The sequence below is a fragment of the Trichosurus vulpecula genome, chromosome 2 (genome assembly GCF_011100635.1).
Source record: "Trichosurus vulpecula isolate mTriVul1 chromosome 2, mTriVul1.pri, whole genome shotgun sequence".
Lineage (NCBI taxonomy): Eukaryota > Metazoa > Chordata > Mammalia > Diprotodontia > Phalangeridae > Trichosurus > Trichosurus vulpecula.
This window is the reverse complement of record NC_050574.1, coordinates 209,468,571-209,487,228: the sequence shown is the minus strand read 5'-3', so window position 1 is coordinate 209,487,228 and position 18,658 is coordinate 209,468,571. Positions and strand designations below refer to the sequence as shown.

The window sequence follows — 18,658 nt, the reverse complement described above, 5'->3', positions numbered from 1 at the left end:
GTGAGGTCACAGCACCTTCCCCAGTGCTACAGAATCCAATACTGCAGAGCTGGAGCACACCATGGACAGATTTCAGGGAATCCCAGAACTTGGATGGGAAAACAAAATTACATTATTATAGCAATATATTTGGTTTCCTATGTAATCTTATGTATGTTTATACATTTAAAAACATTATTCTGAGACTAGGCTTTCACCAGACTGCCATGAGAATCCCTGCTCTCGTGAATCAAACAGAATGGAGCAATTTCTATAAAACTGAAACAAAAGTTTACAATGAATCATTGATAACTGAAAGGTCTCTCAAGCAGTTAAAACTACCTACCTAAAACATGTATACAGTACATATAATTTGCAGCAGAGAATGCAGCAGAGAAACAATCTGTTTTCCTCCCTCTAGAATGAATTTCAAATCAAATGATACACTTTAACTTGTACTACTATTGGTTCTAACAATGTTACATAATAAAAGTTTGCTGCTACAATTACAAAAACCTATGTCCTTTACAATGTTAGATATCAAACAGAACCTTAATTTAGAATGTTCAACTGTAAACAAAAGTATAAGAAAGCTTTAAGATCAGGTATAATTTCCTCTACGTTTTTGTTTTCTATTTTGCCTTGTCCACTTTTCATACAAAGGCTCTCATGCTATGCTTCTTCATGGCTCAATCCAAGCCAAGCGATCACAGGAAAATATCTTAATTTGGCAAATAAATTTATCATTTTTCTGAGTTTGGTCCAAAATTCTCAGAGGAGCTTAAAGAAAACATTCTCAAAAGCAAAATGTGTCCCATATAAAGCACACACAATAGGTCTCAATGCAGTATACAGAATCACTCTTACTTTTGGTTATTTTCCCCCAGACAATAATTTTGCTTGCTTCCATTAAGGTTTCTCTACAACACCAGAAAGGAAGGCTTCTAACAAATTTTATTTAATATACTTGTACAAAATCATCTGTGACCTTGTAACTAAAAGCGTCACCAAAAAGACAAACCACACAGCCAACTGGAAGAGAACATAAAATACCGCAAACAAAAATGTTCCTTTCTAAAAAAAAAAAAAAGATATCGAAGGCATTCTTCAACTTGCTTCCTTCGTGTTGAGAAAAAATTGAACTTTTAACTTAAAAAATACATACCAATAATTTTTCATTGTATTCAATTGAGCCACCATGCTTAAAAGTTATTCTCTTTTCCTCTTCGCCTCCTCCTAAAAGGACTAGGATAATTACAAAACCAGAAACAGGACCTTTCTTAATAAATGGTCTTGGAATAGACATACTTGTGATTGTTGTGTCTCATTGTATTTCTCTGCTATTTCTTGACAAGCCCCTAATTTAACTGTACCAGACAGTTCTATCTGTCCCATCTCTGGTCAAACACTGCCTCTCTGTTTCTATTCATTATGCATTATATGGGATTCTAAAGCAGCACAGCAGAACCAAAAATTACAAATCTTATGATATCTGAGGTCCACAAATCTTCCTCAGATTATGTCTCCCTTCACAAGCACTAACAGATATTGTTAAAACGGCTAAATATTGGTTGCAACACCATCATTCTAAAAACATCCACCTTCTGGTCCCTGTTTCTGTAGCTTCTCTGGGAAACCCAGTGACACATGAAAAATCACACACTCATGAAACACTGCAAGCCAAACTTAAGAAGAGAGAAGATTCAACGATCGATGACCTTGTTAAGTGGGAGTCCTTTCCCCCTCCCCCAAATTCATCCTCCTCGAGGAAAATGCCGCAAAACCGAGCCTAAGCAGGAATACTGTCTGCTAGGCTGACGGCAGGCAGATCTGCTTGTCACACTTCCCCAATGCCCGCTCTGCCGCAAGGAGAGAGGGAAGGAGGCGGAGAGAAGCAAGAACCTCACTAGCTCCCGAGAAGATGCTCCAGTGACCTCTGGCTAATGGAAAGCTGAGCAGGGAGCAGCGGCGGCGGCGGCCGGGTGTGCGTACTCTGCCCCCAAAGCATTCCTCACATTCCTGCACAATCTACAGCCAGGGGAACAAACAGCGCGCGTCTCCTCCAGGCACACACACACACCTGCCTATTCATCGGCCTCGAGCGGCCACAACCACAGCTCCAGAGCCGCACTCGGCTGCTTGTCGCACTCCGCCAACACGCAGTTAAATCCGAGCCAAATCCCCCTCCCGGTCCCGGCAAAGGCGGCTAGTGGCAAAAAGCTTTGCCGAGATAGCCGCCCAACGGCCGGGAAAAATTCATGTCAACTCCTGCGTGTAACACGTTGGGGGCTGGAGGAGAACAGAGGTGCAGGGGGCAGAGGAGACTGGTAGAGGAGCGAACTGAGGAGTGCATGCAAGGGTGCGGATCAAGAGGCTAATGCAACACACACACAGAATAAGGGTGTGAGAAAGATGACCAAGGGGTGAAGGGTACTGGACAGACTTCCACGCTGAAATTGGGGGGGGGGGGGGGGGGGTGGAGAAGAGGTGTCCAAAGACAGGGAAAGCGCAAAGCAAAGTGGAAGATCTTCCTACCAGTTCTACAGAATTCAGTTAAGACTGGTGGGAGAGATAGAAGCGAGGAGTATAGAGGCTTAAAGGCTTGTACGAGACGGAGAATTTAGGGCAAATCAGATGAGCAGGAGGTTTTACTAGGAAAGAAGGAATGGGGGAAGGGGAAAGAGAAACGAAGGTGAGGGCAGAATACAAGAGGGAATGGAGAAGGGGGAGAAGAAGCCAAAGTACGAGGCAGAAAGCCAGAAGGGATGGGAGATGGAAAGGAGCAAGGGCAGATTTGCAGGGAAGGATTGGCCCGGGGGGTGGGGGGGTGGGAGTGGGGAGGGGGGGTGCCGGGAGGTGGGTGGGAAAGGCTGAAAGCCACAGACCAGGGAGGGACTGGAAGGTGTATATATAATCGTGGAAGGTAGAGAGGTAACCAGAAGGGAAGGGAAAAAAATCCTGGGAAATGCAAATGGAGGTTGAAACTTCAGTGCCTTGGGGGGGTGGGGGGGAGGGGAGAAGGCGAGTGCAGGCAGGAACACGAGGCGGGGCAGGAAAGGAGAGGAGTAGGTGGGTGGGGGTGGTTGTAACGGGAGGCTCCCCTTCCCACACCCTCCCCCACCCTCGCCCCTATCTGGAGGTTTGCAGGGTGAGCCGAGGGAACAGTACCAGGAGCCGGGAAGTAAAGGGTCGGAGCGGGGGGGGGGGGGGTATGGTTCGTCGCCCTCCCCTCATGCCATACACTTACTTTCCAGGTTAGAAAGCGGCTCCTGTCGCTCTGGGAATCGGGGACATCCGCGCGGAGGGGTCGCGGCTGCGGCACCCAAAAAAAAAGTGCCAGGGCCAAGAGAGCTTCCCCCCCTTCCCCTGAACCCCCCCGGCCGAACCCCCTCCCGCCCGCCCGCCCCCTCCCCTGCAACACTTCTCCCACCCCACCCCCGGGAGGCGGCGGCGGCGGCGGCCAACTTCCCCCTCTACCCGGTGCCCATGGTGCCACCTTCCTCGGCGACAGCACGGAGTCAGCCCCGGTGCCTGGGTGCTGCCGAGCTCCGCCAAGCAGCCCCCACCGTCCAGCCAGCCAGCCAGCCAGCCCAGGGCTCCCGGGAACGTCAGCACGCCGCCGTCCCCCGACCTGCTCCGCGCCACCTTCCATTGGACGGCAAGAAAAGGCTGTCCCACCCTATTGGCCCGGCCCTAATATTGAACGGGCCAATGGGATTCGGGGTTTCAGGTCGCCATAGAGACCGATGCTGTTAAGAGCGAGAGCGGCTAAAGAAGGTGGTGAGGGTGGGGAGAACGAAGGTGTCCAGCTTTGGGGGTGGGGGACAGTGGGGGCGGGTTACGAGGAACCAGAGGATCCTAGATCTAGATCTGAATGGGATCTAAGGGGCCACCCAGTCCAACCCCTTCATTTTACAGTTGAGAAAACTGAGATCCCGGAAGGTCTCAGTGATTTGCCTAAGATCACCCGGGTAGGAAGAGGGGTGGGAGGATTTGAGCCTGGGGAGATTCCCTCTTTCGGTATCTTAGAAGTGGGTGGGCCTTCCCCTTCCTTTCCTTGCCCTGATTTCTTTCCTCTCCTTTGACAGGCCTTGTCAGTGGTACCGAAGACACCCTACCCCACCCCCCAGCCCCATATAATTTACCTGTCCCTGAAGGTGACCTCAGAAGCAGGGATTGCATGCACTTTTCTTTGGTTTGGGGAGCGGGTCCCTGAAACTACGCCCTTTGACCTATATGCAGCATCAGCTTCTGCCGGTGAGTCTGTTTTCCCATCCTTCCCTCTTCCCCCATATGCAAAACCCCCTGAATCCTGTGGTACTCAGGAATTCCTTTTCTGCATATTTATCTCAACCCCCTGAAGATCTCACTTCAAAGTCGACGTTTAAAATTCAGGCCCCTACCGGGAGGTATTTTTCAAAAGTATTTTTCCTTTAAAGGAAAACAGAAATGGTAAGGAAAAAATCTGTGTGATGTGTTACATTTTACAATGAGTACAATAAGGGCTGGAATTAAAACACATTTAAACCTAGCCCACAATTTCTCACCTCTCCTTTAGTATCAAATGGTATTTATTAAGCTTTTATCTATATATAGCAACAAAACAATACAAGTTTGACAGACATTCTCCATAGTAAGTAGGAGGTTGACTTCTAGGGAAAGGTACAGTGTACAACGCTAATGTCCCATGCTTTTTTATATTTGTATCGGATTCAAGGGGAGAGAGAATGCAATTAAATTCTGGTCAACAATTTTTAGGGAGTTTGATATTCCCTAAACTTAAGTGTGAACCTGGTTTAAGTAACTGGAGTGAGCAAGTGCATCTTGGGTTTTAATCCTGCCTCCCTTACGGCTTTGCTTTATGACATATTCACTCTGAACCTGTTTATCTGTAAAAAGGAAATAAATATTATTTTTCTAAGTGTAAGGGAAATGGACCCAGTTAAAGCAAGCGCAACTAATGAATTTGACAAGGAATAATTATTTCATTAAATATATTATTGCAATGAAATATAACCATTAGTTTTCTAATGGTATTTCTTTTAGAGATAAGAGGTTTTTAAGCTATTAATATCCAGATTATATTTTTATTAAAGAATCTGCTGTTTTAAAGGCAATTTTGTGACAAAATAATTGTGCTTTTGGAATATTTAGGAATTTGGAGCATTTAGAAATATTCCATTGGGAAAGGGAGGTTTCTTGTTTCTGTTACGAATTTTAAATTAGATAATGCGCTTTGTATCAGATTTAAAAAAAAATTGTCTTTCTTCTGTGGAAGCATTATACATTAAGTGTCTCTAGATCTAATCACAAATATTATGCATTAGCTCATTAATAGGGTGACTGTCTTTTCAGTCTCCATAATTTGTGTGATGAAATCCAAACCTAGTTGACATCTTTGCGCAGGGTCAGACAATCCCAGATGGCAACTGAGTATTTGTACAGTTGTCTGTGGAGTAACTTGTACTTTTCCAGTGCTGGGTAGCGAGCAACAAGTCAGTAGGCTCAATGTTTTCTTGCCTTGCCATCATGGGAATTTGGTCTGCCTGCTTTGGAAAGGGATAACTAACCATGCTTCTGTTGAAGGATAGAATAAGTAAAATTCAAACTTTATAAATAAAACCCACATGAAAAGTAATATATTGATGAGCATATGACATGCCAGTGCTATATAAGTTTGATTGTAACAGCTTATGAATACAAGATTTTTTTTTATTACTGCAGGTAGAACAGTAACGATTTCATTTTCTCCAGTTCTGGGGCCGGATGGGAAACAGGAGAAACAAAAACAAATTATTTTCATTTTAGAATTATGTACTTTTTCAAGTGATGAATTTCACTAGGATTTTATATTGCATATGCCATGTTTATAATAATTAAAATTGAATCAAATATAACTAATTTAATTCTGTAATATATTATGGCTCAATATACATTTATTTTACTGTAAACTATGGTAAAAATGTTTCTCTTTGATAAACCCACAGGACATTAGCTACAGCTCCACTTAAAGAAAAATTAATATTGTTCGTTTAAATTGGGCTTATTTAACACATAAATTAGTAATAGTTTGGATTACAACATAATTCTTTGCTATGCTGAAGACTTCAATGCAGGGATCCTTTCAGATAATACTGGGCTGATATATTTTAAAATAATATTAGCTTTACAAAAGTTCAGTTTGCGCTCAACTCTTCAAGAGCACAGCTATTTTGTAAAGTAGGGGTTTGTTGTCAGTCAATTCAACCAAGTCTGACTCTTCATGACCCTATTTGGGGTTTTTTTGGCAAAGATATTGGAGTGTTTGCCATTTCCTTCTCCAAAAGTAAGGGTATGTTTTTATTAGATCATTATTCTTTGATATACGACTTTTACTGAAACAAGAGACTGCAATTGCACTTGTTTTAATTTGACAAAATCAAATAAGTTATCAATGCCAAAAAAATGGAAAAGCAAAAAGGAAAATATATGAATCTTGACTATTACTATTTCCTGCAAAAGTATAACCCATTTGCTGTCCTCCTGCCATTTTAGTACTCTTTGCCTTTTTCCTTTTCCTATTTTCATCTGTAATACATTTAGTGCCCAATACCTTGGTCCCAGATCATTATCCAAATAAGTAGAAATGGCTCTTAATGAATTGCCAGAGCCCCTGAAATATACATTGATGATATACATACTGGAGGTAACATAATGTTGGAAGCATTGAGTTCATTTTAAAAGTCCATCCTGGAAAAGGAGAATACCAGAATAATGGGGAAAAAACAATGTCAATACCACCAAAAAAGAGCATAGAGAAGACAAGCCCATTTGCTTACATTTCTCATGAAACCTTCACGAGAATGGCATAATTAGGTATAGATATATGTACCATATCAAGAGCATGCTTCAATAAAATACATAAAAGGAACACTCAGGCTTTCATAAATGATTTCTTTCACAGTCCATCAAACAGCTGACTAAAGGTTACAAGAGAACCTAAGATCCTACTGTATTTATTTGATTCCAGAAAAGTAGTTGACCCAGCAAAGTGTAGTCAGTGGCACTCTGGTTATTAAAGCTTATCAAAGTATGATACAGGAAAACTTATTCTTGCCAGAGATGTTTTTTCTCTCTTGTGGATGATGTTCAATATAGGATCCAAATGGAAGAAGAATTCTCCACAGACTGTAAGGTATTCCAGATAATCTTCTTTGTGGATGACATTGTGCTGATTGCATCTAACATGAGAACATTACAAGGCCTTCTCAATGAGATCCATGATTATACAAAAGAGATCAACCTAACAATCCCTAGAGGAAAAAAACTAAATGGATGAAAAATGCTGACTGATGTGCAGACTGTGATATTCTGTTGGAACAACAAACTGCTCACTGAGTCAGTGTATCATGTCTGGGACAAGCGCTGCAGCTGGAAACTGAGTTGGGCCCAAAGTTGAATGGTAGAAAGAGAGCAAGCTGCATTGCTTTTAAGAAATTCCAACATTTTAACAATCCTAAGTGTCTTCCTGATGTAAAAATAGTCTTTAATTTTATCTTTAATGCTATATTATAAACTGAATATTAAATATCAATATAAATAATTAAACTTACTTTGCAACTGTTTACATTTAAATAAATTTAAATGTGTAAAATGTCAAAAATTTCCTGTCACTCTCTCCCTTAGTCTCCATCTGTTTCTTTTTCACTTACTGTTATTTACTTTTATATGTTCATAATGTGATTTTTGGTCCTATTTCCTCTAGAATGAATTTTTTGGGGGAATTTGAAGCCCTTCATAATAAAGGTGGGCTTTAACCTACCTTTTGAGGTTTATTTCATACTCCACACTCACTCTACACTCTAGCCAAACTATCCTACTCACTATTCTTCCTCAACTACACTCCATCTTCCATCTCTCTTCCTTTGCACAGGCTATCTCTGTGCCTGGAATGCACTCCTTCCTCACCTTTAAGATGCCTAGTTTTCATCAAAACTCAATTCAAGCACCACTTCCTACATGAGGTCTTTCCTGATCATCACCATGGCTAGAATCTCCCATCCTCTTGAAATCACCTTGTTTATATTTTGTAGCTTGTTTCCCCTATAGAATATAAGCTCTTCTAAGTAAGAGATTCTTTCTTTTTTTTGTCTTTGTAACTCCATTGCCTGACATGTAGTAGGCACTTAAATGCTCATTGATTGATTAATTCTGGTTCTGCCTCCCCCCACTGTTTTGGATTGTATTTTTTAAAGGTCTTTCTAGATTTTTTATACTCCTTATGTTTTTATATTTTAATAAAATGAGAGAATTTTATCAAGTATACAACAATTTGTTTAACCACTATATTATTGTTGGGAGTTTAGACTGCTTTCAAATATTTTGCAATTATGAATGATGAGGCTATAAAAGTCTTTAAACTGATAGCTCTTTTTTCTGTTTGATAACATTTTCAGGTTATATTACCTCCATTCTCCTCCCCACCCCCAACAGATAATAATGATGACAGTGATGATGATGATAATAATAATTTACATACTGCTTTAATGTAAACAAGAATTTCATAAATGTTATTTCATGTTATCCTCACAACAATCCTGGGAGGTAGGTATTATTATTATCTCCATTTTAAAGATAAACAAACTAAAGCAGACTGCAGTTAAGTGACTTGCCCAGGGTCACCCAGCTAGCTAAGTATTTGAGGCAGGATTTGAATTCATGTCTTCCTGACTCTTTAAGTTCAGCACTCTAACTATGATGATACCTAGTTCCCTCTAGAAATTATGGTGTCAAAAATGTGATTATTTTTGTAACTTTTACTGCTATATTAATCCCCCCCCCAATTCTAATAGTTTGCAATTCTACTGGCAATGAAAGCATGTATGTTTCTTCACATCTTTGCCATCATTGAGTTTTATTACCTTAAATTATTTTGCCAATTTGATGGATGTGAGGTGGGACCTTGGAGTTGTTATAATTTGCATCCCTTTGATTATTAGTGAAGTTAAACTTTTTTCAAGAGATTGTCAGTAATTTCTGTTTCCTATTTTGTAAACTGTCTATTCATATTCCCTGACTATTTATGCAGCAGAAACTGGGAAATGTCTGTTTAAATGTTTAACCATTCTCATATATCTGTATTTTTAGATGTCAAGTTTTTAATACCTAATGTTTGCTATAAATATTTCCCTTTTACTTTAATGTAATCAAGCACATCCAACTATTCCTTAAGAATTTATTCTATTCATGAAATAGAAACAAAGTCATTTTACCATCACAATTGAAAAAGTACATTATTCAATTTTCTTAGTTTTTGTAGCTCTTCCTTATATCTAAGTTTATCATATTACTCCCCAAGGTGGTTGTTCCAAATCTTCTCTTCTTCTTCTTTTTTTCAACATTATATCACCCTTTTTTTCTGTCCCTCTCAGGACTTCTCATACTTTACTGAAAAATTTAACCGAAAAAATTGAGGTCATTCATTGTAGTCTCCCTTTGCTCCTCGTTGCCGCACTTCAAATCAACTCAGTCTCATTCCCCATTCTCAGAAGATGTGGTGAACCTTCTCCTTACCCAGGCCAACTCTTCTTGCCCCTTTGATCTCTTTCCTCTCTTCCCAGTGTGCAACTTTTCTTTATCCACTGACTTGATAGCTCTCATCCTTTAAAAGAAAAACAAACAAACCTTCACTTTACCCCACCATCTCGCCCAACCACATAGGGATTATAATTTCTTGGTCATTTTGAAAAAAATTTACTAATAAAATTGTATAAGATACCATATTGTTCTTTTGTGAAGTGTTCATGATTTGTCATTTCTTCCTTTGAGATTGGTCTGTTTAAATGATTGCTTTTCTATTGTGTCAGTATTGGTAATTTATATTTATTATAGAGACAATATGGCATAGTGGATAAAGTGCTGGCTTTAAAGTTCAGAAGACCAGGGTTCAAGTCCTGCCTCTTACAGATTATGTGACTCTGAGAAAATCACTTCATATTTTAATGCCCCAAACAGACAGTTGCCAATCTGTGATGATTAAGGGAGTTTTCTCTGGGGGTTCCCTAAACCAGTGAAATCACAGGTCAGTCAGACTATGTTACAAATTCATTGCCATTATATTTTGAGATTCCACATTATAAGTAGGTGATGTGAATTAAATTATAAGTCCATGTATACAAATATTTACATATGTAAAACACTTTAAATCTTAATTATAAGTAGTAAAAGGCTTGAAGGTTTAGAACTTATCAGGTAATCATTTTTCAGTTCTTCTACTGCTTATAGGAATCTCTGAAGTTATAGTTTTTGTGGATCATTTCCCCCAGATTTTATTTATCTTTTAAGCATATTCTTTTGTTTCCAAAAGAGAACATAGCTCTTTAAGTATTTTTTTTTAAATTCTGGACTTTACAAATACTACATAAAATGAACATTTCCATATTCAAAAAAAAAGACATAAAAAGGTAAACAGGGGGAAAAAACTGCAAATCTCTATTGTGTAAAGTATGTTTTTCTTTAAAAATATTTGGGGGGCAGAGCCAAGATGGATATGTGAAAGGAGGGAACTACTGGAGCTTTCTCACAAATTCTGTCAGATACGTCTAAAAAAGTGAGTCTGAGCAGATCTGAGAGAGTTAGAAGCCACTAGTAGACTGAGAGGGACAGGAGCACGGGGCAGGCAGAACGACACTAGACCACACCAACCCGGAACAGCAGAGGAACCCAACCAGTGCTCCAGTCTGGGAGAGTGCTGGGTGAGCTCAATGTAGAAACAGGAGCAGGCCCAGGGCTGAAGTACCCGATACTGCAGCAATTGAGCCCCAAGCCTCTCAGCCCAGGACAGGAGTCTGTCAGAGCTACAGGAGACACCAGTATAGAACCTGCAGCCATGGGAGCAGCTACCCTGGAGGCCTCCAGCCCACAGACTAAAGGTTTGAAACTTGCCTTCTTGAACTCCCGGAAGCCATGATGGCCAGGAAAATTGGCTCTCATCCCTCTCTTCTTCACCCAGGGAGAAACAGAGGAGCCAGAAATGGGGCTCCAGTAGCCTTTTAGCGAGAGAAGTTAGGGAGAGGGCCCTTCTTGTGGTGGCAGAAGGAGACTAGAAGTGTTCCAGCAGTCCCCACCTCAGCAAAACAATGAGAATTACTGAGCCCCAGGGGTTGGAGCTAGCAAACATCAACAACAGGACCCCAGATGTGCCTTTGCACAGTCAGTGGAAGTGGCAGACAGCAATACAGACAACAGCTGAGACCCCTCCATGGTGTAGAGCAGTCCCGGGGAAGAGGAGACTTCCAGCAGCCAGACCACTGCTCCCCCACACCTCACAAAACCAGAGGACATAGCACATAAAGCCAGTGAGCAGTCCCACAGATTCCAACACAAGAAGTTTGGGACAAAGCCCCCTGAGCCCCAGAAGCAGAGATCCACTTTAGAAGCCAATAGGAAATAAAAACACCATGAAAAAGCACACTAAAAAGCCAAAGACCATTGATTCATATTACAGGGACAGGGAAGATCAAAATACCAATTCAGAAGAGGACAGCATGGACACTATACCCACATCTGAAACCTCAAAAGGGAATGGTGAACTGCTCTCCAGCCCAAAAAACATTCCTGGAAGAACACAAGGAGGACTTTAAGAAGAAATTAGAGAGGTAAAAGAAAAAATGGAAAAAAATTCACTGATGAAAACAAATTTTTAAAAAGTAAAATCAACGAAATGGTTAAGGAGATTCAGAATATAAATGGAGAAAATGTCTCATTGAAAAGTAAAATCAACCAAATAGAAAAGGAGATAAAGAAGCTGAAGGAAGAAAACAATACATTAAAAATTAGAATTGGGCAAATAGAAGCTGATGATTCTATGAGACATCAAGAATCAGTCAAACAAAATCTAAAGAATGAAAAAACAGAAAAAAAAATGTGAAACATCTGATTGTAAAAACAACTGACCTGGAAAATAGATCCAGGAAAGACAATTCAAGAATTATTGGTCTGCCAGAAAGCCATGAAAAAAAGACCCTGGACAGTATCTTCCAAGAAATCATCAAGGATAACTACCCCTAGGTCCTGGAACTAGAGGGTAAAATAGTCATCAAAAGAATCCACTGATTGCCCCCTGGAAGAGATCCCAAATTGAAAACTCCAAGAAATATTATAGCCAAATTCCAGAATTATCAGGTCAAGCCAGAATGAAACAGTTCAAATATCATGGAACTACAGTCAGGATCACAGAGGATCTTGCAGCTTCTACATTAAATGACAGGAGAAATTGGAATATGATATTCTGAAAGGCAAAGGAGTTTGGACTACAACCAAGGATCAACTACCCTTCAAAACTGAGCATAATTTTTCAGGCAGGGAGATGGACATTCAATGAAATAAGGGAATTCCAGACCTTCCTGATGAAAAGGTCAGAGCTCAATGGAAAATTTGATCTTCAAATACAAAACTCAAGAAAGACATAAAAAGGTAAACAGGGGGAAAAAACCCTTGTTAGGGGCAGCTAGGTGGCACAGTGAGTAGAGCACTGGCCCTGGAGTCAGGAAAACCTGAGTTCAAATCTGGCCTCAGACACTTGATACATGTACTAGCTGTGTGACCTTGGGCAAGTCACTTAACCCCAATTGCCCTGCCAAAAAAAAACCCTTGTTAATAAGGCAAATTATTTACACTCTTATATAGGATTATATTTTTTTATATATCTTATATATATGTACTTGTATATATATATATATGTTTATGTATTATATATATGTATGTGTGTGTATCAGTCTTGTGAATTGTACAGTTATTATGATAATTGAAAGGAATATGCATAGACTCTGGGTGTCAGTATAAAATAACTGAAATAATGATAAAAACATAATTAAGAGATATAAAGGGATGGTTCTGGGAGAAAAGGTAAGGAGGTAGTAGAAAAGGGTAAATTACATCACATGAAGAGGCACAAAACATAGTAGAGGAATGCATATACTATATGGTAATTTGGTTTTCTTCTTTTTTTTTAATCAAATTGACCGATGGTTTATCAATTTTATTGTTTTTTTTCATAAAACCAGCTCTTAGTTTTATTTATTAATTTAATGGTCTTCTTGAATTACATATAGTAGAGGGAAAGAAGGGAGGAAGAAGAGCAGTATTTGAACTTTACTCCCATCAGATTTGGTTCAAGAAGGGAATAACATACTCTAATAAGTATAGACATAAATCTTGTCCTACAGGCAGTAGGAGGGGAAAGGGGAAAGAAAAGGGAGGGGGGTGGTCAGAAGGGAGGGAGGGAAGAAGTAGCAAGGGGGAAAAGGTAAGGTAATGGAGGAGAATCAAGAGGGAGGGTAAACTGAGGAAGGTGGTGGTCAAAAGCAAAACTTTTGAGGAGTGGAAGGGAGAAGGGAGAAATAAAAGCATAAATGGGGGAAATAGGATGGAGAAAAAGACACGGATAATAATTATAACTGTGAATGGGATGAACTCTCCCATAAAACAGAAGCAGATAGCAGAATGGATTAAAAACCATAATCCTACAATATGCTGTTTACAAGAAACACATTTGAAACAGGGGGATACACACACGTTAAAGGTAAAAGGCTAGAAGAGAATATATTGTGCTTCAGCTAAAGTAAAAAAAGCAAGGGTAGCAATCCTAATCTCAGACAAAGCAAAAGCAAAGACAGATCTAATTAAAAGAGATAAGGAAGGACACTATATTCTGCTAAAAGGCACCATAGACAATGAAGCAATATCACTGTTTAACATATATGCACCAAATGGTATAGCATGCAAATTCTTAGAAGAGAAGTTAAGGGAGTTACAGGAAGACATAGACAGCAAAACTATACTAGTGGGGGACCTCAACTTTCCCCTCTCTGAACTTGATAAATCTAACCTCAAAATAAACAAGAAAGAAGTTAAGGAAGTGAATAGAATTTTAGAAAAGGCACATATCATAGACCTATGGAGAAAACTGAATGGGGATAAAAAGAAATATACTTTTTCTCAGTGGTACATGGCACATACTCAAAAATTGACCATGTACTAGGGCATAAAAATCTCACAATCCGGTGCAGAAAGGCAGCAGCGGTCAAAGCATCCTTTTCAGATCAAGATGCAATAAAAATTATTTGTAATAAAGGACCATGGAAAAATAAACTAAATATTAATTGGAAACCAAATAATCTAATCCTAAAGAATGAGTGGGCCAAAGGACAAAGCATACAAACAATAACTTCATTAAAGAGAATGACAATAATGAGAAAATGTATCAATACTTATGGGATGCAGCAAAAGCAGTTCTTAGAGGAAGTTTTATATCTCTAAATGCTTACATGAGTAAAATACATAAAAAGGAGATCAATGAATTGGGCATGGAACTGAAAAAGCTAGAAAAAGAACAAATTGAAAATCCCCAATTAAATAGCAAATTAGAAATACTGAAAACAAATACTGAAAACAACTGAAAAAGCTAGAAAAAGAACAAATTGAAAATCCCCAATTAAATAGCAAATTAGAAATACTGAAAACAAAGGAGAGATTAATAAAATTGAAATCAAGAAAACTATTATATTGATAAATATAACTAAGAGCTGGTTTTATGAAAAAAAAAACAATAAAATTGATAAACCTCTGGTCAATTTAATTTAAAAAAGAAAGAAGAAAACCAAATTACTGGTATCAAAAATGAAAAGGGTGAAGTCACCTCCAATGAAGAAGAAATTAAAACAATAATTAGGAATTATTTTTCCCAATTGTATGCCCATAAAAGTGACAACCTTAGGGAAATGGATGAATATTTACAAAAATATAAATTGCCCAGGTTAACAGAAGAGGAAGTAAAACACCTAAATAACCCCATCTCAGAAAAAGAAATTGAGCAAGCCATCAATGAGCACCCTAGGAAAACATCTCCAGGGCCAGATGGTTTTACATGTGAATTCTATCAAACATTTAAAGAACAATTAATTCCCATATTTTATAGACTATTTGGGAAAATAGGTGAAGAAGGAGTCCTATCAAATTCTTTTTATGATACAAATATGGTACTAATACCCAAACCAGGAAGAGTCAAAACAGAGAAAGAAAATTATAGACCAATTCCCCCAATGAATATTGATTCAAAATTTTTAAATAAAATATTAGCAAAAAGATTGCAGCAACTTATCACGAGAATAATACACTACAACCAGGTAGGATTTATTTCAGGAATGCAAGGCTGGTATTATTAGGAAAACTATTAGCATAATTGATCATATCAACAACAAAACTAGCAGAAACTATATGATCATCTCAATAGATGCAGAAAAAGCCTTTGACAAAATACAACACCCATCCCTATTGAAAACACTAGTAAGCATAAGAATAAATGGAGCCTTCCTTAAAATTATAAATAGCATCTACCTAAAACCATCAGCAAGCATTATATGTAATGGGGATTAGCTAGATGCATTCCCAGTAAGATCAGGGGTGAAGCAAGGATGTTCATTAATTATCACCTCTATTATTCAATTTGGCACTAGAAATGTTAGCTTTAGCAATAAGAGAAGAAAAAGAAATGGAAGGAATTAGAATAGGCAAAGAAGAAACTAAATTATAATTTTTTGCAGATGATATGATGATTTACATAGAAAACCCTAGAGAATCAAATAAAAAACTACTTGAAATAGTAATCAGCTTGAGCAAAGTTGTAGTATATGAAATGAATCCACATAAATCCTCAGCATTCCTATACATTACTAACAAAGCCCAACCACCGAAGGCAGAGAAATTCTATTTAAAGTTACTGTAGACACTATAAAATATTTGGGAGTCTACCTGCCAAGACAAATCCAGGGCCTATATGAACATAATTATGAAACACTTTTCACACAAATAAAGTTAGATCTAAATAAGTGGGAAAACATCAGTTGCTTGTGGTTAGGCTGAGCTAATATAACAAAAATGACAATTTTACCTAAATTAATTTATTTATTCTGTGCCATACCAGTCAAACCACCAAAAAATTGTTTTACAGAGCTGGATGAAATAATAACAAAATTCATCTGGAAGAACAAGAGGTCCAGAATATCTAAAGAATTAATGAAAAGAAATGCTAAGGAAGGTGGCATAGCCATACCAAATATGGAACTGTACTATAACACAGCAGTCGTCAAAACTACTTGGTATTGGCTAAGAAACAGAGTGGTGGATCAGTGGAATAGGTTAGTTACACAAGATGCAGTAGTCAATGACTATAGCAATCTACTCTTTGATAAACCCAAAGAACCCAGCTTCTGGGCTACGAATTCACTATTTCACAAAAACTGCTGGGAAAATTGGAAAATGGTAGGACAGAAACTGGGCACAGACCAACATTATACGCCATATACCAAAATAAAGTCAAAACGGGTTCACAATTTAGGAACAAAGACTGATACTATAAGCAATTTGGGAGAGAAAAAATAGTTTACCTATCAGATTTATGGGAAAGGAAAGAATTCATGACATGACAAGAGATAGCATTACAAAATGCAAAATGGATAATTTTGATTATGTTAAATTGAAATTTTTTTTATTAAAAAAGCCAATGCAACAAAGATTAGGAGGGAAGCAGAAAATTGGGAGAAAATCTTTATAACCAGTGTCTCTGATAAAGGACTCATATCTAAAATATACAGGGAACTGAGCCAAACCTATAGGAATACAAGTCATTCCCCAGTTGAGAAATGGTCAAAGGATATGAACAGGCAGTTTTAGAAGAAGGCATATGAAAAAATGCTCTGAATCACTATTGATTAGAGAAATGCAAATCAAAACAACTCTTAAGTACCACGTCTCTCCTGTCAGATTGGCTAACATGACAAAACAGGAAAATGATAAATGCTAGAGAGGATATGGGAAAATTTAAACACTGTTACATTGTTGATGGAGTTGTGAACTAACCCAGCCATTCTGGAGAGGAATTTGGAACTATGCCCAAAGGGTTATAAAAATGTGCACACCCTTTGACCCAGCAATACCACCTGTAGGGCTGTATCCCAAAGAGATGACACAAGTGAGAAAGGGACCTGTATGTACAAAAATATTTATAGCAGCTCTTTTTTGTGGTAGCAAAGAATTGGAAATCAAGGTGATGCCCATCAATTGCTAAAGAAGTTGTAGTATATGAATGTCATGGAATACTATTGTGCTATAAGAAATGGGGAAGATATGGACTTCATAATAACCTGGAAAGACCTATATGATATGATACTGAGTGAGTAGAACAGAACTGGGAGAACATTGTACACAATCACAGACATATTGATTCTGTGATAACTATCTTGGACAGACTTGGCTCTTCTCCGCAATACAAGGTTCAAAGACAACTCCAAAGGACTGATGATGGAATGAGCTATCTACATCCAGAGAAAGAACTTTGGAGTCTGACTGCAGATTGAAACAAACTATTTGCTCTCTTTTTCTCTCTCTCTCTCTTTTTTTTGTTTCATTTCTTCTTTCTCATGATTCATTCCAATGATCATAATTCTTCTTTATAACTTGACTATTGTGTAAATAAGTTTAATGTGAAGGTATATGTAGAAGATATATCAGATTCCATTCCGTCTTGGTAGGGAGGGGACAGGGGAGGGAGGTGAAAAAAATCTGGAACTCAATAACATGTGGAACTGAGTGTTGTTAACTAAAAATAAAAATTTTTAATTAAAAAATATTCAATAAATTCAAAATGTTATTTGAATATATTTCCGAGATTTGTGATTTGGAGGTATAAACATATATTTTAAAGATTTTCTTTGTGCATTTTTACCCAAATTTGTTGCATTTCTTTTTTTAAAAAGCTGCTGTTTTTTAAAAAATGATGATTTTCCAATTGGTATTTTTAATAATGATTTCTTTTTTTCTTCTTTTTATGGCTTGTTGGATTTTTTCCTTGATTTTTAATTCTATAACATTTACATGCTTTCTAGACTCATACTTAATATTCTTCCACTCTGTGGTCCTTGTATGTTTACTTTCAAAGTGTTATCTGATTTTGTTTATTCTGGAAAGTTTTTTTTTCTTTCTTTAGATCTTTGAATACAGTGTCCAAATTTGGAGGTTGGGGGTCAAAGCTGCCTTTTTAAATGCCAATTAGCCTAAAGTTTGTATTAGCAATTATTTTGTCCTGCCTATCCGTTAGTTCCTTTTTAGGTTCTTTTATTTCCTGAGTTTATTCTTCAGTTTCACTTTTTTGCTATCTATTGATCATTTCTGGACCTCAGTTATTCTGTTATTTGTGAGTTCCATTGTACTTTTTGGTCCTTGAGTGTCATTTTCAATTTCCTATCTTGAAACTTTATCTTTTTCTCTGTGAGTCCGTGTGTGTGTGTGTGTGTGTGTGTGCGCGCGTGCGTGCGTGTGCGTGTGTGTGTGTGTGTGTTTACATAAATGGAATTAGGATCTACCTTTCTATATTCCATTAATATATTTGTTATCCAGTTGAGTTTACTTTTTGATGTTTCATATTATCCATCAATATTTTAACTAGTGTTTCTGATGAAATTTTATCCCTTCAATATATTGCTATGGAATTTCTATATTGTGTCATTAAAAACAATTAATAGTAATTGTTCTGTGCTAGGAGGTAAGGGTAAAGGAGACACATCTGGTAAAAGTGACATTCCTCAGGGCATTAGGTAAAGGTGGGAGAAATGCCCTTTACTTTCTACAAAATCTGGGACTAGGA

At 38.1% G+C, this 18,658-nt stretch overlaps 1 protein-coding gene across 6 annotated transcripts in view; it reads right to left on the bottom strand.

Annotated features, from left to right (window-relative positions):
* Positions 1-3,334, bottom strand: part of PKP4 (plakophilin 4) — a 269,712-nt gene extending 266,378 nt beyond the window's left edge. For all 6 annotated transcript variants that reach the window (XM_036743248.1, XM_036743250.1, XM_036743254.1 and 3 more), the window contains exon 1: positions 3,227-3,334. The gene's annotated coding sequence lies outside the window, so the exon portion shown is untranslated. The remainder of the gene's footprint in view (positions 1-3,226) is intronic.
* Positions 3,335-18,658: the final 15,324 nt, after the last annotated feature.